Source organism: Dendrobates tinctorius, unplaced genomic scaffold, assembly GCF_039654945.1.
Source record: "Dendrobates tinctorius isolate UK_male_01 unplaced genomic scaffold, ASM3965494v1 ptg000309l, whole genome shotgun sequence".
Taxonomy (NCBI): Eukaryota; Metazoa; Chordata; class Amphibia; order Anura; family Dendrobatidae; genus Dendrobates; species Dendrobates tinctorius.
This window is the reverse complement of record NW_027361976.1, coordinates 3711053-3735456: the sequence shown is the minus strand read 5'-3', so window position 1 is coordinate 3735456 and position 24404 is coordinate 3711053. Positions and strand designations below refer to the sequence as shown.

General features: G+C 47.4%; 2 protein-coding genes across 7 annotated transcripts in view; one reads left to right on the top strand and one right to left on the bottom strand.

Moving 5' to 3' along the window:
* KIAA1210 (KIAA1210 ortholog) overlaps nucleotides 1-19168 on the bottom strand; it is a 238566-nt gene extending 219398 nt beyond the window's left edge. For 3 of the 6 annotated variants that reach the window (XM_073560975.1, XM_073560980.1, XM_073560979.1), the window contains exon 1: nucleotides 18965-19168. The gene's annotated coding sequence lies outside the window, so the exon portion shown is untranslated. Of the gene's footprint in view, nucleotides 1-18393; nucleotides 18410-18827; nucleotides 18845-18893; nucleotides 18919-18964 lie in introns of those variants that run through there. The other 3 variants (XM_073560983.1, XM_073560984.1, XM_073560976.1) reach the window with 3 other exon arrangements.
* A 1196-nt stretch (nucleotides 19169-20364) lies between these two features.
* LOC141073651 (A-kinase anchor protein 17B-like) overlaps nucleotides 20365-24404 on the top strand; it is a 111224-nt gene continuing 107184 nt past the window's right edge. Inside the window, exon 1 of the mRNA XM_073560971.1 lies at nucleotides 20365-20398. The gene's annotated coding sequence lies outside the window, so the exon portion shown is untranslated. The remainder of the gene's footprint in view (nucleotides 20399-24404) is intronic.

Genomic DNA, 24404 nt, shown 5'->3' with positions numbered 1-24404 from the left:
TAGCGTATATCTGCTGTGATCAAACAACTTGTACTCGCTCTGCAGTGAGATCAGAGCTGTCATTATGTCTTACACAGGAGTAGCCTGTTCTGGGATACTCCACTGCAATGTAATTAGACCCTGCTCTGATCTCAATGCAGAGTGAATACAAGTTGCCCTGAGCACAACTGACATAAGTGTGATTCCTGACACATCTTCGTACTGGCAGTGTAGGGGTAATACCGCAGGGGTGACAATACTATGAGAGGCGGAGAGCTGAGAGAAGCAATAATAATTCCACTACCATGAAGGCAGAGGGGCGGTAACCTCCAGCTCCCAACTTAGAGGAGCCCACCTTGGAAGCATCGCCACTGTAATGGTGTGTACAGTACGCATATACATTTAAACTCTGCAGAAGTACAAGGAAACATGATCTCTCTGCACTACTGCATCCCATCCTGTGGGTCACAGGTCGATTTAGGCCTGTAGAGGCAAACTGATGCACTGGACGGGTTTCAGGAGGAGCGACGTGATGATGTCATCGCACCCGGACATCTTGTGCATGCTCTGGCATGGTGACTTGACCTCATTGGTCCACCTGTATCTTTCCACTAAGAGTGCCAGCAGATTTGTAAAGATGCGGGAATATATTAGAATATGTTTTTATTTTATTAGTACTTTGAGGGAAATTTTTTTGGATAAGTGTCTGCTTGGTTTATGTAAAAAGAAAAAAAAAAAAAAAAAGTACCTGGGGGGGGGGGGAAAAAAAAAAAAAAAAAAAAAATTGCTCAAAAATGCTTGAAAGACTATACTGTAAAGTCAATTTATTGATCATATGTTCAGTTTTTTTGAGCATTTTTTTTTGCCATTTGAGGTTCTAGATAGCGCTTGTGGGAAAAAAAAATCGTAGTTACTTAACGATAACGGTATTTCTCTGATCCCATGATGGCACCACGGAGAGCGAGGGATCCGTCCTCAGGGACAGGAAACCTACAGATGAAGAAGGCGGTACCTCTCTCCCACATCAGTTGGTTTACAGAGCATTACACAGAACTTTCAGCTGCAACTCAAATGGTTATAAAAAAAATCCAAAATTAATCAAAATTACTCAACTTAAGCTTAATAGAGGCACCGTGTGGCTAAGTACTAAAGCTAACTAACTCACTCTAATGTGCACACCTGTGTGTGTGAAGGGGAGGGGATGTACAGGTGCCGTCATGGGATCAGAGAAATACCGTTATCGGTAAGTAACTACGATTTTCTCTTTCCCCCATGACGGCACCACGGAGAGGATTACAAAGATTGTACATCTAGGGAGGGACCACCGCTTCCAGGACCCTTTTCCCAAAGGTGAGATCTGAAGAGGAGGCCAAGTCTAGACGGTAATGTTTGAAAAATGTAGAGGGGGAAGACCAAGTGACAGCTCTACATATCTGTTCTATTGAAGCGCCGGCTTTCTCCGCCCAAGATGATGCCAGTGCCCTGGTTGAATGGGCCCTTACGTCCTCCGGGATGGCCACCCCACAGGAGGAGTAGGATAGGGTGACGGCCTCTCTTATCCACCTCGCCAGTGTGGCCTTTGATGCTTTTTGACCCTTTTGAGGACCCAGACAAAACAGAGCCCTATCCTTCCTAAGCTCCCTTGTGGTTGTTAAATACTGGACCAGGCATCTTTTTACGTCTATAGTGTGCCATACCTCCTCTGTTTTGTTTTTGGGATTGGGACAGAAGCAGGGTAGGGAGATTTCCTGGGTCCTATGAAACTGTGAGGACACCTTGGGGAGATATGCTGGGTCGGTTCTAAGAACTACCCTATCATCCAGAACTTGCGTGAAGGGTGAGTAGGCAGACAAAGCTTGTATATCACTAATGCGGCAGGCGGAAGTTAAGGTTACGAGGAGGCAGGTCTAAAAGGGATAATATTTTTAAGGGAGCCTCCGCCAGGGGTTCGAAGGGAGATCTGGTTAGTGCGTTCAATACTAGGTTTAGATCCCAAGGGGGGGGGGGAAATCGGCCTAGATCTGCTTGCGGCCCTCATGAACCTCCTAACCCACCGATTCCCGGGTAAGTCATGATTATACAAAGCCCCCAAAGCCGCCACCTGTACTTTCAGGGTGCTTGTAGCTAGTCCCTTTTCCAACCCCTTCTGTAGGAATTCCAGAATTTTTTCTATTGGGATGTCCCCCATTGGGTCAGAATCTGATATTGATATGAATTTTTTCCATACTTTCCCATATGCCATAGTGGTTACTGGTTTTCTACTTTGCAGTAACGTGGTTACCAAGTTTGATGAGAAGCCCCTATTGCTTAGGAGTTCCCTCTCAAAAGCCAAGCTGTCATGTGTAGGTTTTTTATGAGTGGGTGATACACTGGTCCCTGGGATAGCAGGTCTGGAGATTCTGGGAAAACCCAGGGGTCTGTTACAGACATTCTTCTCAGCCAGGGGAACCATATTCCCCGGGGCCAGAAGGGTGCTATTACTACTACCATCGCTTTGTCCCCCCGTATTTTCCTCAGTACTAAGGGAATAAGAGATATTGGAGGGAAAGCGTAAGCCAGATGGTAATCCCAGGGAATCGTGAAGGCATCTAGAGCTACTGGGCCCCCCCCGGGGATCTATTGAGCAGAAGGCTTCCAATTTCCAGTTCTGACTGTTTGCAAATAAGTCTCTCTCTGGTCGGCCCCAGAGGTTCACAATCTGGTTGAAGACTGACTGGCTTAGTTCCCACCCACCCCTGCTTTAGGTGTGTTCTGCTCAAGAAGTCTGCTGTTCGGTTTTCCGACCCTTTTATGTGGAGGGCTGTCAGGGATTCCAGATTGTGTTCCGCTAGGTGAAAGATGGACTTTGTTACTTCCATCAGTGCTCGAGACCTGGTGCCCCCCTAGTGGTTTAGATATGCTACCACTACCCGGTTGTCTGAGAAGACCCTTGTGTGTTGGGAGCGAAGTGAGTCTAGAAAATGAACGAGAGCTAGTTTCACTGCCAGCAGCTCCTTCATGTTTGAGGAAACTGACTCTTTTTTGAGCCCAGGGCCCTTGCGCTATCTGGCTGTCTAGATGTGCACCCCACCCCCAGGGACTTGCATCTGTGGTTATGATTTTTGTCGTTGGTAACGCCCAAGGGACCCCCTTTGCTAGATTGGCTGGGTCTGTCCACCACGCTAAGGAGTGTATTGTGTTTGGTGAGATGTTTAACCGCCTGTCTAAATTCCCGTGTAGGGAAACGTCTGCGTCTAATATTTTCCACTGTAATACTCGCGTGTGGCTTTGTGCCCACTGTACTGCTGGTATGCAGGCTGTCATTGACCCCAATAGAGACATTGCCTTTCTCAGGGTAGTTACTGGGGAAGCTATCACTTGTGACACCATCTGTGTCATCTTTTGAATCTTCGCCTGTGGAAGATAACATTTTTGTTCGGTTGACTCCAGTATTATTCCCAAGTATTCCTGTACCTGACTTGGTATGAGCCTGGATTTGGGCAAATTTAGCATCCATCCTAGATTCACTAGAGATCCCATGACCATGTCCAACTGTTTTTTGCAGTGGTGAAAGGTGACGCCTACTACTAAGATCGTCCAGGTATGGGACTATCAGGATGTTTTGCGCTCTTATGTGGGCCATTACTTCTGACATTATCTTTGTAAATACTCTTGGGGCAATAGCTAGAGCTCTGAACTGATAATGTTTTATCTCCCCCTGGATTGTCACCGCCACCCTGAGGCATTTCCTGTGGTGTCTGTGAATAGGTACATGGTAGTATGCGTCTCTCACGTCTAATACAGCCATGAAGCATGATGGGGGAAGCAATTTTACACAAGATTTTATTGTTTCCATCTTGAAACGCTGAATCTCCAGGAACTTGTTCAGTCTCTTTAGATTTATTATGGCCCTGTATGTTCCGTCTGGCTTTTGCGGAGAAAGAGAGGGGAGTAGAAGCCTTTGCCTCTGTCCTGGTAGGGGACTTCTTGTAGTACCCACTTTTCCCTTAGGTTCGCAACCTCTTGTCGCAGAGCCAGCTGCTCGTGTGATGTCCTTTGGGGCGTTATCACAAAAAAATGGTTGGGGAGGGTATTGAATTTTAGTCTCAGTCCTTCTTTTATTATGTTCAGAATCCAAGGGCTCGCGGATATTTTTTCCCAGGCCTGGAAGAAGTAGGACAATCTTCCCCCAACCCGGGGAGCACCTTCATTGTGGCTTTTTGTTATCGGGGGGCTTGTTGAACATAAAGCCTTTGTTCTTATTTCTTTTATCCTCTCAACCTTCTCGGTTCCCTTTTGGGGGTCTTCGCCGCATAAGTCTCCTGTTCCGAAAAGGCCGTTTGTATGCCTGATTAGGGAAACGATTTTTTCTTGTCCCCTGCCTTCTCCAAGATGTCGTCTAACGTTGGGACAAATAAGAACTCTCCCTCACATGGGATTAAGCACAATTTGGTTTTAGTCTGCAGATCCCCCGGCCAGCATTTTAGCCATAAGGCGCGTCTCGCGGCATTTGAGAAGGAGGTTGCTCTGGCCGCCAACCTAGTTGAGTCTACTGACGCATCTGCCAGGAAAGCTGCTGCTCCCTTCATTACAGAAACTTACCTTTGTATTGTTTCCCTTGGGACTTTTTCTTTTATTTGGGAATCTAAGTGGTCTAACCAAACCATTAAGGCACGTGCTGTGCATGTGGCTGCTATGGCTGGCTTTAGTCCCCCTCCTGCCGCTTCCCAAGCGTTTTTCAAAAAGTTTTCTGCCTTTTTATCCATTGGGTCCTTCAGGGTACCCATATCTTCGAAAGGCAGGGCAAATTTTTTTAGAAGCCTTTGCAACCGCCACATCCAGTTTAGGTGCTTTACTCCATAGGGAGCAGGCCGGATCATCAAAAGGGTATTTCCTCTTGGGTGTTAGGAGGGCTTTGTCTGTTTTTTTTCCCCATTCTCGTTTGATTAGAGAGTGGATTTTCTCATTCACTGGGAAAACTCTCCGTTTTTTTGTTCCAGTCCACTGAACATTAACTCTTCCGCTGTTTTTTTAGGGCGTTCATCTACCAGCCCCATAGTTGTCCTCACGGCTTTTACAGAAGAAGAGGAAGAGGAAGAGGAAGAGGAAGAGGAAGAGGAAGAGGAAGAGGAAGAGGAAGAAGAAGAAGAAGAAGAAGAAGAAGAAGAATAACTCAAGTTAGATGATTCACTCCCTGACTCACTAACACTGGACTCTGGAGATCTATGCCTGGATCTACGTTTTTTCTTAGTGGTTCTAACACCCTTCAGGGCGTCCTCTACCTGGGTCCTTATCAATGTTTTGAGGTCCGAAGCAAACCTCGGAGATTCCTCCTGTATAGTCTGCTCTATGCATGCTGCACATAGCTTTTTCTGCCATGTAGGGGGCAGCTCCTCCGTGCATATAGCACATACCATGTGCTTGGATTTTGCTGTACATTTGCGCCCCTGAGAAGAAAAAATTAATAATCGCACATTAGCAAGCGGCTTTCACGGAGATCACTCACCCCCTTGTGGAACGAGAGGTACCGTCTCGGGCGTAGGGATTATTTCCACAGCTGAATCCACTTCTGGCTGTGCTGCCATGGTGGAGCTTTGGCTGCACCGTGATCTTGTATGACCGCTGCTGCGAGGGGTCTCGCTGGCGTTGTTCTCGTGGCTGCCGCCCCTGCTTCGGGGATCGCTGCCGCGTCTCCTTCTCTTTCTGAGGCTTTCCACTCATAGTGATCGCCTCTCCTCTTTTAGTGGGGCTTTAATATATACTTTTTTTTTTTTTTTTAATTTGGCGCCTCCTCCCTGCTGTCTGAGCTCTCGCTGGAAGTGACGCCCGCGCATGCGCCCTGCGGGATCTCCCAGCAGTGCATTGCGACTCATTAAGAAAGCTGCTGCTCGCGCATCCGGTACCGGCGTTCAGCAGCCCGCGGTGACCGCCGCCACCCCCATCGCTGCAAGCCCTGCGGGCATATACCTTGCGGCTCCTGTTGACCGCCGCCATCCCCTCCGGGCCGCTCCCAGGTACTGCCCCGACCCCTGTACCTTTTGCGGTCCCGGTGGCCGCCGCCATCCTCCGCAGGCCGCTCTGGGTCTGGCGCTCGGCGGGGGGCTCTCCTTGAGTGACCGCCGACACTCCTTTAAAAGGAGACAGCAACCCCCTTTTTTTCTTTTCTTCTGGGATCAGCAGGCTTCGTCCACGGATCTTCGCTGCCTATCCCCCACTCACCCTCAAGGCCCGCCGACCTCGGTGGTGGTGCTACGGGGGGAGCCTGCGCAAGGCCTCGACCCAGCCGAGGCAGGGCGCCCCGCTGCCTATCACCGGACTGGCTCGGTCCCCGGCATCCAACGTCGACTGCAGGTACGTGCTGTAGGTTCCCCGTTAGGGAGAGGAAACCAACTGATGTGGGAGAGAGGTACCGCCTTTTTCATCTGTAGGTTTCCTGTCCCTGAGGGCGGATCCCTCTCTCTCCGTGGTGCCGTCATGGGGGAAAGACAAAATAAAGTGTACTCCACTTGTTTGAAGCTGCTCCTAATGAAATCAGCTTAAGGCTATGTGCCCACGTTGCGTTTTAATCCGGACACTCAAAACTGGACTCCTTCCCAGAAATTGCGCGTTTTTTTCTGCGCGATTTTGCCACAATTTTCTCGTACGATATTCAAGCAATTTCCAAGCGATTTGAAGCATCACTTGGAAAGTGATTGACAGGTTGGTCACACTCGGCAAACATAGTGTTTGACAAGTGTGACCAGCTTTTTACTATTGAGGCCGCCTATGCAGCATCAATAGTAAAAGATAGAATGTTAAAAATGATTAAAAAAAAAAAAAAAAAAAAAAAACAGGTTATATTCACCTTCCGACGTCACACACAGCCTCAGCGACACTCCCAGCTATGCCTTGCGAGACCTGTGATGACGTTGGTCTCGCGTTGCTATAGCAATCTCACGAGTAACGCGAGACTACGTCATCACAGGACCTTGCCACAAGGCATTACTGGGAACGCTGAGGCCCGGGAAGGCTGCGCGTGACGTCGGAAGGTAAATATACCCCGATTTTTTTTTTTTTTTTTTTTTTTTTTTTTTTTACAGAGGTATGGTACCCAGGGCCTGGAGGACAGTCTCCTCTCCTCCACACCGTGGGTACCAACCGCACATGAGACGCTTAACTTCGCGCATGGTGGGCATAGCCACATGCGGGAAGTAAGCGATTCTCATACATTCCTATGGGTGCAGAATCGCAGCAATTCTTTGCGATTCAGCAAAAAAGAATGAGCATGCTGCGTTTTTTTCCACGATGCGATTCCGCCGCGGAAAAAAGCGCAGCATTAGCACAGCATGTGCGGAATGCATGGGGTGCGTTCTGTACAAGTTTTTTTTAAATGTTTTCGCAGCGTTTTCTCAGCAAAAACGCTTAAAAATCGCATCATGGACACACAGCCTAAGGCCCACGATGAGATTTTTAAGCGTTTTGCCGCGATTTTCGGTGCGAAAATGTTAAAAAAACTCGTACAGAACGCACCCCATGCATTCCTATGGCATTCCGCACATGCTGTGCTAATGCTGCGCTTTTTTCCGCGGCGGAACCGCATCGCGGAAAAAACGCAGCATGCTCATACTTTTTTGTGGAATTGCAAAGAATTGCCGCGATTCCGCACCCATAGGAATGCATGAGAATCGCTTACTTCCCGCATGTGGCTATGCCCACCATGCGCAAAGTTAAGCGTCTCATGTGCGGTTGGTACCCACGGTGTGGCGGAGAGGTGACTGTCCTCCAGGCCCTGGGTACCATACCCCTGTAAAAAAAAAAAATAAATGAAAAAAAAAATAAATAAAAAATCAGGGTCTATTTACCTTCCGACGTCACGCGCAGCCTTCCCGGCCTCAGCGTTCCCAGTAATACCTTGCGGCAAGGTCCTGTGATGACGTAGTCTCGCGTTACTCTAGCGGTCTTGTGAGATCGTTATAGCAACGCAAGACCAACGTCATCACAGGTCTCGCAAGGCATCACTGGGAACGGGAGCGTCGCTGAGGCTGCGCGGGACGTCGGAAGGTGAATATAACCTGATTTTTTAAAATTTTTAACATTTTATCTTTTACTATTGATGCCGCATAGGCAGCCTCAATAGTAAAAAGCTGCTCACACTTGTCAAGCACTGTTTGACGAGTGTGACCAACCTGTCAATCACTTTCTAAGCGATGCTTCAAATCGCTTGGAAAGTGCTTGAATATCGCACGTGAAAATCGCGGCAAATAGCTTAGTTACTCACCGATAACGGTGTTTCTCGGAACCCATGACAGCACCACGGAGAGAGGGGGTCCGCCCATCAAGGACAGGAACCTACAGACAAAAGAGCGGCACCTCTCCTCCGCCCCCAGTTGGTTACAGAGCATCAGAGGGTCTCCCGGTTAGTTAATAACAAAAGTATATACATAACATTATAATTTGCATACTTATAGAGAAACCTCGTGTCTAAGAACACACTCTACACACATTAAATCGTGCTCACCGCACACGTGAAAAAAGGGGGGGAATTAAGCGGGTGCTGTCATGGGTTCCGAGAAACACCGTTATCGGTGAGTAACTAAGCTATTCTCCCTCACCCATGACAGCACCACGGAGAGAATTTCAGAGATTGGTAGCTTAGGGAGGGACCACCGCCTGAAGGACCCTTCTCCCGAAGGTCAGGTCAGACGCAGAGGCTAGATCTAGGCGATAGTGTTTGAAAAAGGTAGAAGGTGTTGACCAGGTGGCCGCCTTACAGATCTGTTCTATCGATACCTCTGATCTTTCTGCCCATGAGGTCGCCATTGCTCTTGTAGAGTGGGCTTTTAGACCCTCCGGGATGGTATTCCCGCTGCATGAGTATGCCAGGGCAATCGCGTCTCTTATCCATCTTGCCAGGGTACTTTTGGACGCCCCGAGCCCCTTACGAGGTCCCTGGAAACACACAAAGAGAGATCCTTCCTTCCTACATCCCTTGGTGGCCTCTAGGTAGTGCACTAAGCACCTCTTCACATCTAATGTGTGAAATTTCTCCTCTCCTCTATTCGTAGGGTTTGGGCAGAAGGAAGGAAGGACTACCTCCTGTGATCTATGGAAGTGTGTTGCTACCTTGGGCAAATATGCAGGGTCAGGTTTCAATATAATTCTATCCTCCATAATTTTAATGAATGGGGGTAATGCCGATAAGGCTTGAATGTCACTTACTCTGCGGGCCGATGTTAGGGCCACTAGCAGTATCGTTTTTAATGATAGGGTCTTTAGTGGAGCTGACTGAATAGGCTCGAATGGGGGTCCTGTTAGGGCTGACAACACTAAGTTCAGATCCCATGATGGTACTTTCTGGGTAGCTATTGGTCTAGACCTGGCTGCGGCCCTCATAAACCGTGACACCCAAGGGTCGCTCGCTACCTCCTGATTATAGAGGGCGCCCAGGGCCGCTACCTGTACCCTCAGTGTGTTAGTCGCAAGTCCCTGTTCTAACCCCCTTTGGAGGAATTCCAGGATTTTATCCATTTGTATTCCATCCTGAACCTTTGCCCCCGAACTGGATAGGAATTTTCTCCAGGTTCTACCATAGGCTTTGATTGTAACTGGTTTTCTACTTTTTTGTAACGTGGAAATTAGATTTTCTGAAAATCCTTTCCCCCTCAGCAGTGACCTTTCAAATTCCATGCTGTTAAATGGAGGTTCACTGCTTGGGGGTGTAGCACAGGGCCCTGCGATAGAAGGTCGGGGAGATCTGGTAGAACCCAGGGGTCGGTTACTGACATTATTCTGAGCCATGAAAACCATGTTCTTTTTGGCCAGAAAGGGGCTATAAGTATTACCCGAGCCCCCTCTTCCCTGACTTTCCTTATCACCGCTGGAAGGAGAATGGTCGGTGGGAAGGCATACAGTAAACCCCGTGTCCATGGGAGCATAAATGCGTCCAGGGTGTGAGGATTCCCTTTGGGATTTAGAGAACAGAATGTTTCCACTTTTTTGTTTTTGTGGTCTGCAAATAAGTCTATGTCTGGGGTTCCCCACATTTCCACAATCTTCTGAAAAACGGACTGATTTAGAGCCCACTCCCCCTGATGTAGTTGGGTACGGCTCAGAAAGTCTGCCGTTTGGTTCTCTACTCCCCGTATATGTAGCGCCGATAGGGACAGTAAGTTTTTCTCTGCTAATCCGAATATCTCGAAGGATGCCTCCATTAGCGTTCTGGACCTGGTTCCCCCCTGGTGGTTTATATAGGCCACTGTTACTCGGTTGTCCGAGAATATCCGGACATGATGGCCTTTTAATGCTGGCAAAAAGTGACTCAAGGCATAATTTACTGCTAGCAGTTTTTTTTGATTCGAGGAGGCTTTTAGTTCTTGACTTCTCCATCCCCCTTGAGCCACGCTGATGCCCATGTGTGCTCCCCATCCCACAGGACTGGCGTCGGTGGTAATTACATGTGTGATTTTGGCCTCCCAGGGGATCCCTTTGGACAAGTTGTTTTTGTCCTCCCACCAGGCTAGGGAAAGAATAGTTTTTGAACCTAGCGTAATATGATGTTCCAAGTGGTCTCCTAAGGTCCGCTGGTTGGTCAGGATATCCCATTGCAGATCCCTCATATGTATTTGTGCCCACTGGACCGCCGGCAAGCATGCAGAGAGGGACCCTAACAGGGACATTGCTCGTCTTAGTGTCATAGAGGGGTTTTGCCTCGCTTTTTGTACCATATGAATAATTCTGTCCCTTTTGTGATCTGGCAAGTAACACACTTGGATGTTTGAATCCAGTGTCAGGCCTAGGAACTCCTGGACTCTCTTTGGTTCCAGCCTTGACTTTTTCAGGTTCAGAAGCCACCCGAGGTTTTTTAGAGTGCTCATCACTCGGTCCCTCTGTTCTGTGCATTTCTGGCCTGAGTTGCTCGCTATTAAAAAGTCGTCCAAATAAGGCACTATCAGAACATCCTGTTCTCTTATGTGAGCCATCATCTCTGCCACCAATTTCGTAAAGACCCGTGGAGCCACTGAGATCCCAAATGGCAGGGCCTTGTATTGGAATTCTCTTATTTCTCCTGCTATCGAGACTGCTAGCCTGAGGTATTGCCTGGATTCTTTGTGAATGGGGACATGGTAGTAGGCATCGCTGAGGTCTAGGACCACCATAAAGCATTGCGGAAAGAGAATTTTGATGGTCGATTTGATCGATTCCATCTTGAATTTTTCGTTCTTGATATAGCAATTCAGTCTTTTTAAATTTATGATGGTGCGGAAGGTGCCGTCTGGTTTGGTTACCAGGAAGAGAGGCGAGTAGAACCCCCTGCCTCTCTCCTGTGGGGGAACCTCCTGTAGGACTTTTTTGTCCAACATACTCAGAACCTCCTTTTCGAGGGCGTCCTGTTCGTTTTTTGACGACCTTATCGGGGTAATTATGTATTTTTGCGGCGGGAGAGAATAAAAGTTTATCCTTAATCCCGATCTTACAAGATTTATCAGCCAGGGATTGTTGGATATTTTCTCCCAGGCTGGGAGGAAAAACCTTAGTCTCCCTCCCACCCTGGGCCCACAGTCACTTGGCGGGTTTTTTATCCCGGGACGAGTTACCGAAGATGAACCCCCTGTCCCTTCTTCTGTCTTCCCATTTTTGGTCTCTCGGGGGTCTCCTCTGGAAGAACTTTTTGTTCCGAAAGGACCGTTTAAAGCCTGTGGCGGTCACAGGTCCTAGGTTTGGGAAGCCTTTCTTTTTGTCGCCTGCCTTTTCGAGGATGTCATCCAAGGTTTCCCCGAAGAGGAATTTTCCTTCACAGGGAATGGCGCATAATTTTATTTTTGTCTGGAGATCCCCAGGCCAACATTTTAACCATAAAGCTCGTCTAGCTGCATTCGACAAGGCTGCTGTTTTAGATGACAATCTTATCGAATCAGCCGAAGAGTCGGCCAGGTAGGCTGCCGCCCCTCTTATCATTGGCATGGATTCCAGGATTTTATCTCTGGGAACCCCTTCCCTTATCTGTCTCTCCAATTGGTCTAGCCATACCATAAGAGCTCTGGAGGTACAGGTTGCCGCTACCGCCGGCCTGATGTTTCCCCCTGCTGATTCCCAGGTGCCCTTAAGTAGGGTATCCGCTTTTTTATCTAACGGGTCTTTCAGGGTACCCATATCTTCAAAGGGGAGTGCAAACTTTCTTGAAGCTTTGGCTATCGCCACGTCTAGTTTGGGGGCCTTATCCCATGATGTGGATGCTTCCTCCTCAAATGGGTACTTCCTTTTGATGGAAGGAACCGTGGAGCTTTTCCTATCCGGTTTTTCCCATTCTTTATCTATGAGGCCTTGGACGTTCTTATTTAACGGAAATACCTTCCGTTTTTTTTGACTCAGTCCCCCGAACATAATGTCCTGGACTGATCTATCAGTCCGGGGGTCTTCCACCCCCATAGTGGATCTTACCGCCTTTACTAAGGCATCCACTTCGTCCAGGGGGAAACAATGACGACCTTCCGTCTCCTCATCGGAGGATGACGAGTCGGTATTTACAGTATGGGAGGTGACTTCCCCTGACGATAAGCTGTCTGATTGGGACTCTATCACCACGTCCCCCTTCCTTCCCTTCCTTTCCCGTTTTCTGGATGAAAGGGCACTCTGAATTTCTGCGCGGATTACCGCCCTTAGGTCTGCGGCATGATCCGGGGTTTCACCGCCGAGGACCTCCTGTATACAGGAGTCACACAATTTTTTCTCCCAGGGCGTTGGTAATGGTTTCCCACAGGTGGGGCATTCCCTGTTCTTGGTCTTTTCTTTCTTCTTTCCCTGATAAGGGAAAGAAGTCTATTACAATGGGGAACATTCACGAAGATCCACTTACCCCTCATGCGCGGTTGCAGGTACCAGTTCTGGAAGTGGATCCAAATCCCTCACTGGGCGATCCACGGCAGGTGACTTGCTCCTTGCAGTAGACTGCTGCGTGGAGTGGCTGCTGGACCTGCTCCCCCATCCGTCTTTATCCTTTTGGCGGCGCTGGTGATGCTGCCTTTGTTGCTGCTGCTGCTGCTGCTGCTTAGGCTGCTGTAGCTCCCCATGCTGGTCGCTATCCATCGCGCCTGAACGCTTCCAGCTCTGAGGCTGCTTTAGCGTTCCCAATTTGAATAAGCCGCCCTGGCGCCACCTGTCTTCCCGGCCTGCACCGCTCTTCCCCCGGGGAGTGCGTACTGCGCATGTGCCGACCGCGGGGACCCGGAAGTTCCTCATTCTACTTCCGGGGCAGCGCCATCTTGGTACACCTTTGTACCCGGCGCTGCCCCTATCCGGCGTCCCCCGGCCCCTACTCCTCCCGGAGCGGCGGCCCGGTCCTCCCCGCCCGCTCACCCTGGACAGCCCCTCAGCTGCAGCGGTGGCGGCTTCGGCAACCGACCCCGCCGCGACAGGGGCCTTCCCGCTGTCTGACCGCGGACGGGGCGGTCCCGGATCTTCACCTTCCGGTAAGCGCTGCGCTCTTGCTGCCGTGGTTCACCCGTCAAGGACAGGAACCCAACTGGGGGCGGAGGAGAGGTGCCGCTCTTTTGTCTGTAGGTTCCTGTCCTTGATGGGCGGACCCCCTCTCTCCGTGGTGCTGTCATGGGTGAGGGAGAAATTGCGAACATACTCGCGGTAAAATCGCGCGGGGAAAAAAAACACGTGATTTCTGGGAAGGAGTCCGGTTTTCAGTGTCCGGATTAAGATGCAACGTGGGCACATAGCCTTAAAGTAGACATTATTCAAAGAAAAAAACTTAACGCATAAGCTTAAAGAAAAAAAAAAAAAAAAGAAAAAAAAGCAACTTCCAAAACAGGTAGAAAAATCACTTCAGGAAACAAAACAAATCTCCAAAGAAGAAGCATTCCTTAGGCTATGAGCACACGGAGAGTTTTTCCAGGTGAAGCCACTACAGGAAAACACAGGTGTATTTTTGCAGCTGCTCCGCCAGTGTCTTTTTGCACTCCATACTGCGAAGCATAGAGAGAAGGTAACCTCCAAATGTAGCAGACCTTCAGAGTGGCCGTTCTAGATCTACATTGGTGCCGAAGGGTCAGTGTGACTGATTTTTAAAAATATTTAATATTATAAAAATAAAGTGGTAGAAATATAGATATATAAAATTCATTGCAAATTATAAATAATTTAGGATTTTGGACAATGCTCAGAAGTAATTTTTTCTTAAGCAACTAAAAAATGGCGAGTATTTCAATGAGATATATATATATCTTTAGCAATTATTTCTGCTTCCACAGTTACTACAGCAAACTCCTAATGCAAAAAAGTGAAGGAAAACTTGTAAAAAAAAAAAAACACTGGTAATCATCGCAATGTGTGTGGTCTCTGGAAAAACAATATACCCATGTGACCGCTGCCCTAAGTAAATCCAGATCAGTGACTTCCACAAAAAATCCCTATAATGCATGAGCAAAGGATCAGTAATGGTCTGAGGACACCTACTGGACACAAGAAGAATGACTATAAAGAGATACTTGTAATTTTACTGTAACCAATGACATTACTTAACATGAAAATAGAAAGTGTTATTGTGATTACACTCTTGTATTTAATAGCATTTAGTACAAAAAAAAAAGTCGCACGGGAGCTTTCTGCTTAATGCTGACAATTATTTATTTTGCTTGTATACATGATGTAGCTTCATAGTGTCACATAAGATGAAGAAAAAAAATAAATAAATACTGAAGTTATTAACTGAACCACACGATTTGGGCTACGTTCCCAAATGAGCTTTTGATGTTTCAGATTTTCTGCACCCATTAAGTAAAATAGATTTTTTTTTTTAATCGTTTTTCAAAAATACACAAAGTCGACAAACTCATAGTGGGAACGTAGCCTTAAGTTCTCTTCACAAGTATGAGTTTCACATATGTGTTCAATAATTTTTTGGTCATGCATAGGACAGGTAGTTATTTTATTCTTTGACTTTTTTTTGTATTGGCATAAAGTTGTTTTTTTTTTGTTTTTGTTTTTTTTTTAAATATAGGAGGCCTGTATAATTTTTCTTTGACGCATTCGAGCAATACGTGTTTCAAGTGGTGAATGCTTTAGAAAACATTGCTATTTTGAAGAGTTTTTACTTTCCTCATACGTTTTAGGCTATGTGTACAGTCTTTTTTGGAACAGAAAAAGAACCATTATAGGTCTCTTTCACACATGTTTATTTCCGGTACCGGAGAAATCCGTGTGTGTACTACATGTGCCGCATCAGTACCACAAGGACATCCGTCAGAGAAGAAGCACTACAGTAAGCGTTGCTCCCCAGCGGCAGGGGCTGAAGCCGGCTGTCATCAATCTCCCCTGCTCTTCTGGCTTCAGCACCTGCCGCCGGGGAACAGCGCTTACTGTAGCGCTTCTTCCCCTATGCCGACGCGTGTCACAGGACGACATCAATGTGTGTTATCCGTGTGCAGTACGTTTTGCCTTCCGTTTTTTGCCATCAGCACGGACATGTCAGCGTGTTTTGCCCACGGACACACGGTTCGTGGAAACACACTGACATGTGCACAGACCCATTCATTTTAATGGGTTTACGCATCTCCGGTACGTGTGAAATCTGTCACCATACGTAACGGAGACACGGACGTGTGTAAGAGGCCTTAATGCCAAGTATTTTTGCTGCACAAGAAAATATTTGGTCTTACAACTCAAGCAAAGTGTATGTATGTGGTTTATAGAAATCGCATGCCTTTTTTTTTTTTTTTTTTTTTTTTTTGAACGAGCAAAAAGTTGTCAAAGGAAAAAAAAAAAAAATCAAGTATCAAAATAAAGCAGCCTTATATAAAAAAATAATGGGATACCGAAACGAGTAAAAAAAAAAAAAAAAACACAGCGTCAAAACACAATGAAGAAAAAAAGCAATAGGTGCAGAAATGCTGCAACATCAAACTCACCGTGTGTACTTGGCCTCAGAGACCGAGAAGTGGTTAAAAGAAAAATTTTTCCTGTGGCTTTGTTTGGAAATTCCCTGCTCAAGTTCAAAGAATAGGGAACAGACTTCAGCAGGGGAGCCACTGCAAAAACGCCATGGAAGCCGCTTCAGTAAAAAGATCAACGGATCTTTCCTTTAGCAACTTCACCTAGGAAAACCTTGGTTGGTCTGCCGTCAGCATTAGTCATGTGCACACACACCCTTAAAAGCTTTTTTTGCAGCATTCTGAAACAATGTGTCAAATTTGGACTCAACTGCATGGAGGAATCCACCTTAGGCTGGTTTCACATTAGCGCTTTTTAAGCGCACGCACGGCCGGGGGTAGCTCCGCCCCCGAGCCGGCTCTCTGCCCGGCGTGCCCGCCCCTTGCTTGTAGCGCCGCCTCCTAGCGGACAGCGGCGCCTGCGATCGGCGCACCCTATCTTTAGCATAGGGTGCGCAGATCGTGCGCAGGCCGTGCGCTAGTTGCGCTTTGACCTGCGCTGCGCACTTTTGATGGTGCGCCGTGCGTGCCAAAATCCGAAAAGTTCGATTTTGGCACGCACGGCGCACCGTCAAAAGTGCGCAGCGCAGCACGATCTGCGCACCCTATGCTAAAGATAGGGTGCGCCGATCGCAGGCGCTACTGTCCGCTAGGAGGCGGCGCTACAAGCAAGGGGCGGGCACGCCGGGCAGAGAGCCGGCTCGGGGGCGGAGCTACCCCCGGCCGTGCGTGCGCTTAAAAAGCGCTAATGTGAAACCAGCCTTAAAGAAGTGAAGTGCGCTTTTTCCCCCCCAGTCTTTTCTTCAAAACCCAAAGAGGAAAAAAGCAAGCTCAAAAGCCTGAACATGTAAACAAAAAAGTCTATTAAAACTTGAATAAATAGGAAGAGTATTTTAAGCATCTTCAAAGCTTTTTTGGAGGCGATCCACACCATAAAACTACTTTAAAAAATGTGCCCACAGTCTTTCAAAGACGTTTTGGAGCAGAAACTCTCCAGATCCTTTGAGTTTCTGCTCCAAAAGAAAAAAAAAAAAAAAAAAAAAAAAAAAAAAGAACGACTTTGGGCACATAGCTTCAGGGTTGCTCCAAAAACAGCACTTAAAAAAGTTTTGTGATAGTTTTTCATGCAGTTTCTTCAGCCAAAGCTAAAATTAGATTTAAAAAGGAAATATGAAGAAATAACTTCTCTTCTACTTCTGATTTTGGCTCAAAGAATTGCATCAAAATCTACGTTTTTCCAAGAAGCTCTGCATGTTGAAACCACCCATAAGCAAACTTCCCCTTCAATGGCGAGCGCCAGCTGTAAGCAATGCATACATGCACATAAGTGGACTTTGTTAAGCACGAATGTGGGAAAATATAGAGAAGTAATGAAGGGACTTTTTACGCCACTAATCAAAACACATTGACACTCAAAGAAGTACACAGAAAAAGCAACAAACTATTAAAGACACAATGCCTCAAGTGGAGCAACGTAAGGCTGGTTTCACATTAGCGCATTTTCAGCGCGCGCACGGCCGGGGGTAGCTCCGCCCCCGAGCCGGCTCTCTGCCCGGCGTGCCCGCCCCTTCCTTGTAGCGCCGCCTCCTAGCGGACAGCGGCGCCTGCGATCGGCGCACCCTATCTTTAGCATAGGGTGCGCCGATCGTGCGCAGGCCGTGTGCTAGTTGCGCTTTGACCTGCGCTGCGCACTTTTGACGGTGCGCCGTGCGCGCCAAAATCCGAAAAGTTTGATTTTGGCGCGCACGGCGCACCGTCAAAAGTGCGCAGCGTAGGTCAAAGCGCAACTAGCGCACGGCCTGCGCACGATCGGCGCACCCTATGCTAAAGATAGGGTGCGCCGATCGCAGGCGCCGCTGTCCGCTAGGAGGCGGCGCTACAAGGAAGGGGCGGGCACGCCGGGCAGAGAGCCGGCTCGGGGGCGGAGCTACCCCCGGCCGTGCGCGCGCTGAAAATGCGCTAATGTGAAACCGGCCTAAAGTAGCATTACTATGACGCATGCGGATGTAACCATCCAGCCTGTGTATAGATGGATACGTAGAGATCACATTTTGCTGTTTATTAGTGAAGGACATTATTTTCTAAAATGCCTTATAACTTACAGGACAATTAATATTTATGCATGTAAGCAACAGATAAAGAATTCAACTATAATTACCAACTTGTCCATGCAGATTCCCTGTGTGCTATGAAGTTCCCACAAAGCCCTGAGCTGCCATCACTAGATATAACATCATACCAAACAATGACTATTGCTCCCCTTCAGCACCCCCAAGGACGAGGAGAGAACCAGAAAGCAGTAGGCTGGGTAATGGCTACTAACAGGCAGCAGTAGAATGGGTGATGGCTACTTTTTCAGCCAGAAGTAGGCTGGGTGATTATTACTTACAGGCTGCAGTAGACTGGGTGATGACTACTAAAAGCCAGCAGTAGACTGGGTGATGATGACTACTTTTTCAGCCAGCAGTAGACTGGGTGATGGCTTCTTTTTTAGCCAGCAGTAGGCTGTGTGATTATTACTTACAGGCAGCAGTAGGCTGGGTGATGACTACTTTTTTAGCCAGCAGTATACTGGGTGATGATGACTGCTTTTTCAGCAAGCAGTAGGCTGGGTGATGGCTTCTTTTTCAGCCAGCAGTAGCTGGGTGATTGCTACTTACAGCCAGCAGTAGGCTGGGTGATGACTACTTTTTCAGCCAGCAGTAGGCTGGGTGATTGCTACTTACAGCCAGCAGTAGGCTGGGTGATGACTACTTTTTCAGCCAGCAGTAGGCTGGGTGATTGCTACTTACAGGCAGCAGTAGGCTGGGTGATGACTACTTTTTCAGCAAGCAGTAGGATGGGTGATGGCTTCTTTTTCAGCCAGCAGTAGGCTGGGTGATTGCTACTTACAGGCAGCAGTAGGCTGGGTGATGACTACTTTTTCAGCCAGCAGTAGGCTGGGTGATTGCTACTTACAGGCAGCAGTAGGATGGGTGATGACTACTTTTTCAGCCAGCAGTAGGCTGGGTGATTGCTACTTACAGGCAGCAGTAGGATGGGTGATGGCTTCTTTTTTAGCCAGCAGTAGGTTGCGATGGGTGATGGTTACTTACAGGCAGCAGCAGCCCAGGTCTCCTCTCTTTCCTTCCTGCCTCCTTCAGCTGACTTGCTGCAGCTCCAGCCAGAGTTTCCTCTCCAGCCCAATAAAGCCTCCAGCCACTGTCACCGCCCAGAGGAGCGCAGTAGACGCCTGGGATCTGCTGTATAGTAATGGGCTGCGGCTCACAGCACTGCCTGCACCACCCAATAAAGTCCTGTCTGCTCTCACTCACATCCACCTCTTTACAATCTACAGATCCTGCACTTTATGGCAATTAACCCCTATTTCACTGCATTGTAAATATTTCGACTTTTTGTTACTTTAGTTTTATTTTGTCATAAAGAAGGTATGCCTTAGTTTTACTTCTGGTTGATGATTGCCTTGAACTCAGTCATTTTTTTTCTCTTTATGATAATTGCTCATGGGAAATAGATCTTATTTTCTTTGCCAGAAAGGTCAGGTTCACACAGGGCTTCTTCTGCTACAGCTTTTGTTTCCTCTATATTACCTTAACATTATCATAACAGATGTCATGAAAGTATGAATCACATTAACCCATCTAGTCTAAAACTTTTTTTTTTTAAACTCTTTTTATTGAAAGATTCCACAAATTAATACAACAAGCATATAACAGTGCAGTATAGAATTTGGATCAGCATATAATTACCATCCAAAATAGATATGAAAGCATACTTTCAATAATAAAGAAGACAAGCAATACAAATAAAGTACAACATTCTACAAAGCATTGCACCATCAAACCAACAGGTTCTTATCAGATTCAGAACACATGACACATGCACAAAAACTGAACGGGTCAATAAGACCCTGTTCACACCACCCAAGAACTAAAACACAGAAACAGAACACAGTATGACAAACGTGCATAAATACTCTGTTGTAAAATATATGTAACTGTAAGTAGCAAGTACTAGTAAAAGATGTTAACAAAATCAGGGTATTTTGTTGATACGTTTTTTTGCAAAAAAATGTACGCTAAGCCACTCCGCCGCGTCAAGGCATACCCTTCTCGGAGCAGTCCTATCTAATATATTTAAAAACCTAAAACACAGAAACAGAACACAGTATGACAAACGTGCATAAATACTCTGTTTTTGCAAAAAAAAGTATCAACAAAATACCCTGATTTTGTTAACATCTTTTACTAGCACTTGCTACTTACAGTTATATATATTTTACAACAGAGTATTTATGCACGTTTGTCATACTGTGTTCTGTTTCTGTGTTTTAGTTCTTGGGTGGTGTGAACAGGGTCTTATTGACCCGTTCAGTTTTTGTGCATGTGTCATGTGTTCTGAATCTATTGATTTCTTGCTTATGCAAGCTTTGGGAGATCCCCGCCTCTCTCTTTTGGGACATGCATATAAAGCCATTTTGCCCAGCAAGCCCATACCGGGCAGCACCTTTCTGAACCCTGCTCATGAAGGTATTATTCACATGTTCAGGTTTTTAAATATATTAGATAGGACTGCTCCGAGAAGGGTATGCCTTGACGCGGCGGAGTGGCTTAGCGTACATTTTTTTGCAAAAAAAGTATCAACAAAATACCCTGAATTTGTTAACATCTTTTACTAGCACTTGCTACTCACAGTTACATATATTTTATAACAGAGTATTTATGCACGTTTGTCATACTGTGTTCTGTTTCTGTGTTTTAGGTTCTTATCAGAGTTTGAGTCTGTATTCATTCAAATTATAATAGACACTTATTCCTAAGGCCGCTTTCACACTTCAGGCTTTCGGTATCTGGCACGGTGCGGCGAAAAAATGGACTACCGCTACCAGGCCGCAAACGCTGACACCGGATCCTTCTTTCTGCCGGATATATTCCTGGCAGAGAAGGTTTCCGGTCATGCGCAGTGCGAAAAACCGGTCTGGCGTAGGGAAAAAACGTTGCATGCAACGTTTTTTCCAGACGACGGACCGGCTATTTTCTCCGGATCCAGAAAAAAACGGACGAGCTGCATTGCCATCCGGCGCAATGCGGCACCAATGAAACAACATGGGGGGGGGAAAGCCGGATCTGGTCGTAAGAGGCGCCGGATCCGGTAGTCCGGTTTTTCGACGCACCATGCCGGATACCGAAAGCCTGAAGTGTGAAAGTATCCTAAGATCACTCATAGCACCACTTTCATGCATAGAAGAAGGTATGTTTCAGGGGTTATACCGCGAAATTGATGAAGTTATAACATCGGGGGCCAGATCTGTCAAGGGTGAGTCACACCATCTTTCCCAAATCCTGTGAAACTTCTGGGGGCATCCTCTATGCCTATATAATATATTTTCGTATGGAATCACATCATTCACTAACTTTTTCCACTGCTGAATTGAAGGAGATTTCCCCCCCCCCCCCCCCATCCATCTCAGTCTAAAACTTTTTATGCAGTGACTAGCCTCAAAATAAAGATACTGCCATCTCTCAGGCTAAGTTCACACCAGCATATTTCCTCTCATCCGATAGAATCGGACTAAAGATTCGCTCACATCTGTGTTTAAACTTGGCGAGTGCAATGTGAGAAAACCTTACATTGCACTCGCTCCAATGTTAGTGTTCATCTGCAAGTTTTTCCTCACCTGGAATTGGAGTGAGAGAAAATTTGCAGCATGCTGTGTATGACCACAGAGGCTCGCCAATGAAAGCTAACGGGTGCAAGAAAAAAATTGCACAGCACCATGGATCACGTGTGAGCCGTGTGATTTTTATGCATCCATCTCATAGGCAACCCAACATTTCATCAGACAAGTTTAGTAAATTGTAAGCATGAACCATCAGAATAGAATAGATATCTATAATAATAAATGCCCTAACCAGCTTCCGGTTGTAACAACTTCCGTCCAGTTGTAACCGGTGACGTCACCACACACACGCACATGTTAACCCTCAACACACCACACCGCCTCAACACACACTCCTCTCACCTTTCACCTCCACTCATGTCCACTCACTCTTTCACTCCACATACGTTCCTTTCTCTCACTCCGTTTCTCATACTCACACCGTCATCGTCGCTGCCCCGACATCTTCCTCCGCCGCCGCGATCCAGGATCCAGACGTTCTCCAGGCCGCCGACATGTTCTTGCGGGACACCATCTTGGATTTTGTGAAATCCCGCGATATTAAAGATTGCGTCGCCGCAACAACATGTCGCTGGCGTGGACGACATCGGGATCCAAAAAGATGGCGTCGGCGAAATCTCGCGAGATTACGCCGACGCCATTTTGGATCCCGATGTCGCCCATGCCAGCGACATGTTGTTGCGGCGATGCCATCTTGAATATCGCGGGACTTCACGAAATCCAAGATGGCGTCCCGCAAGAACATGTCGCTGGCGTGGGCGACATCGGGATCCAAAATGGCGTCGGCGTAATCTCGCGATATTTCGCCGACGCCATCTTTTTGGATCCCGATGTCGTCCACGCCAGCGACATGTTGTTGCGGCGACGCCATCTTGAATATCGCGGGATTTCACGAAATCCAAGATGGCGTCCCGCAAGAACATGTCGGCGGCCTGGAGAACGTCTGGATCCTGGATCGCGGCGGCGGAGGAAGATGTCGGGGCAGCGACGATGACTGTGTGAGTATGAGAAACGGAGCGAGAGAAAGGAACGTATGTGGAGTGAAAGAGTGAGTGGACATGAGTGGAGGTGAAAGGTGAGAGGAGTGTGTTGAGGCGGTGTGGTGTGTTGAGGGTTAACATGGCAAGAGGTGTTAACGACGTCGGCGAAATCTCGCGAGATTTCGCCGACGCCATCTTGCATTCGTGAAATTGCGTCATTTACCTCACGCCGACTTGCTGTGCGGACACTTGGCATTGCCTGTACCACCATAACTACTGCTGCCTTGGTCCTATGCCTGTTTACTGCCGGTGTCTAATTACTGGACCAATTTGCCTGTACTGCCATAACTATTGCTACCTTGCTACTCTGCCGGTGTCTAATTACAGGGCTAATTTGCCTCTACCGCCATAACTACTGCTGCCTTGCTCCTCTGCCGGTGTCTAATTACAGGATCAACTTGCCTCTACCGCCATAACTACTGCTGCATTGCTCCTCTGCCGGTGTCTAATTACAGGGCTAATTTGCCTCTACCGCCATAACTACTGCTGCCTTGCTCCTCTGCCGGTGTCTAATTACAGGGCCAATTTGCCTCTACCGCCATAACTACTGCTGCCTTGCTCCTCTGCCGGTGTCTAATTACAGGGCCAATTTGCCTCTACCGCCATAACTACTGCTGCATTGCTCCTCTGCTGGTGTCTAAATACAGGGCCAATTTGCCAATACCGCCATAACTACTGCTGCCTTGCTCCTCTGCCGGTGTCTAATTACAGGGCCAATTTGCCTCTACCGCCATAACTACTGCTGCCTTGCTCCTCTGACTGTTCACTGCCTGTGTCTAATTACAGGGCCAATTTGCCTCTACCGCCATAACTACTGCTGCCTTGCTCCTCTGCCGGTATCTAATTACAGGGCCAATTTGCCTCTACCGCCATAACTACTGCTGCCTTGCTCCTCTGCCGGTGTCTAATTACAGGGCTAATTTGCCTCTACCGCCATAACTACTGCTGCCTTGCTCCTCTGCCGGTGTCTAATTACAGGGCCAATTTGCCTCTACCGCCATAACTACTGCTGCCTTGCTCCTCTGCCGGTGTCTAATTACAGGGCTAATTTGCCTCTACCGCCATAACTACTGCTGCCTTGCTCCTCTGCCGGTGTCTAATTACAGGGCCAATTTGCCTCTATCGCCATAACTACTGCTGCCTTGCTCCTCTGCCGGTGTCTAATTACAGGGCCAATTTGCCACTACCACTTCATAACTACTGCTGGGCAATTACAGGGTCAATTAGTATCTGTTTACTCTACAATACTCCAGGACGCCTTCTTCACTGCCAGATAACTGCCAAATAGACTCCTTTACCTGTGCCAACATGAGTCATAACAAAAAGTATGCCAATGCCAGTGAAAGGAAAGCAGCTTTAGCACTACGACAAAAACAACGCCGTGCTAATGAGACTCCTGAGGAAAAACAGCATCGACTTGACAAGATTAAGGCTTATAAACGCCGTCGTCTCACACACGAATCCCCTAACTCTAAATCTATTACATTGGCTGAAGAAGCCTCTACACGCCATCACCGCCAACAACAGACGGCTTCTTCCTCATCATTATTAGTAGACTCACAATAGGATGCTTCCACATCAGCATGTGGAACAAGTTACTACCACACTTCATCCTATATGCCGTTCACTGACATAACTAATCAGCAATCTGTTTCTGCCCTATCAATACCACCATTAGTCAATACCAACTCACAGTTTCTTCACATACAAGCTGCAGTTAGCCCGCAGAAAGTGCAACCAAGACAAATATACGTTGGTCTCAAAACTAGGCGCACCCCATCGGTTGGACATGCACTTCTACTACAACCTCACATT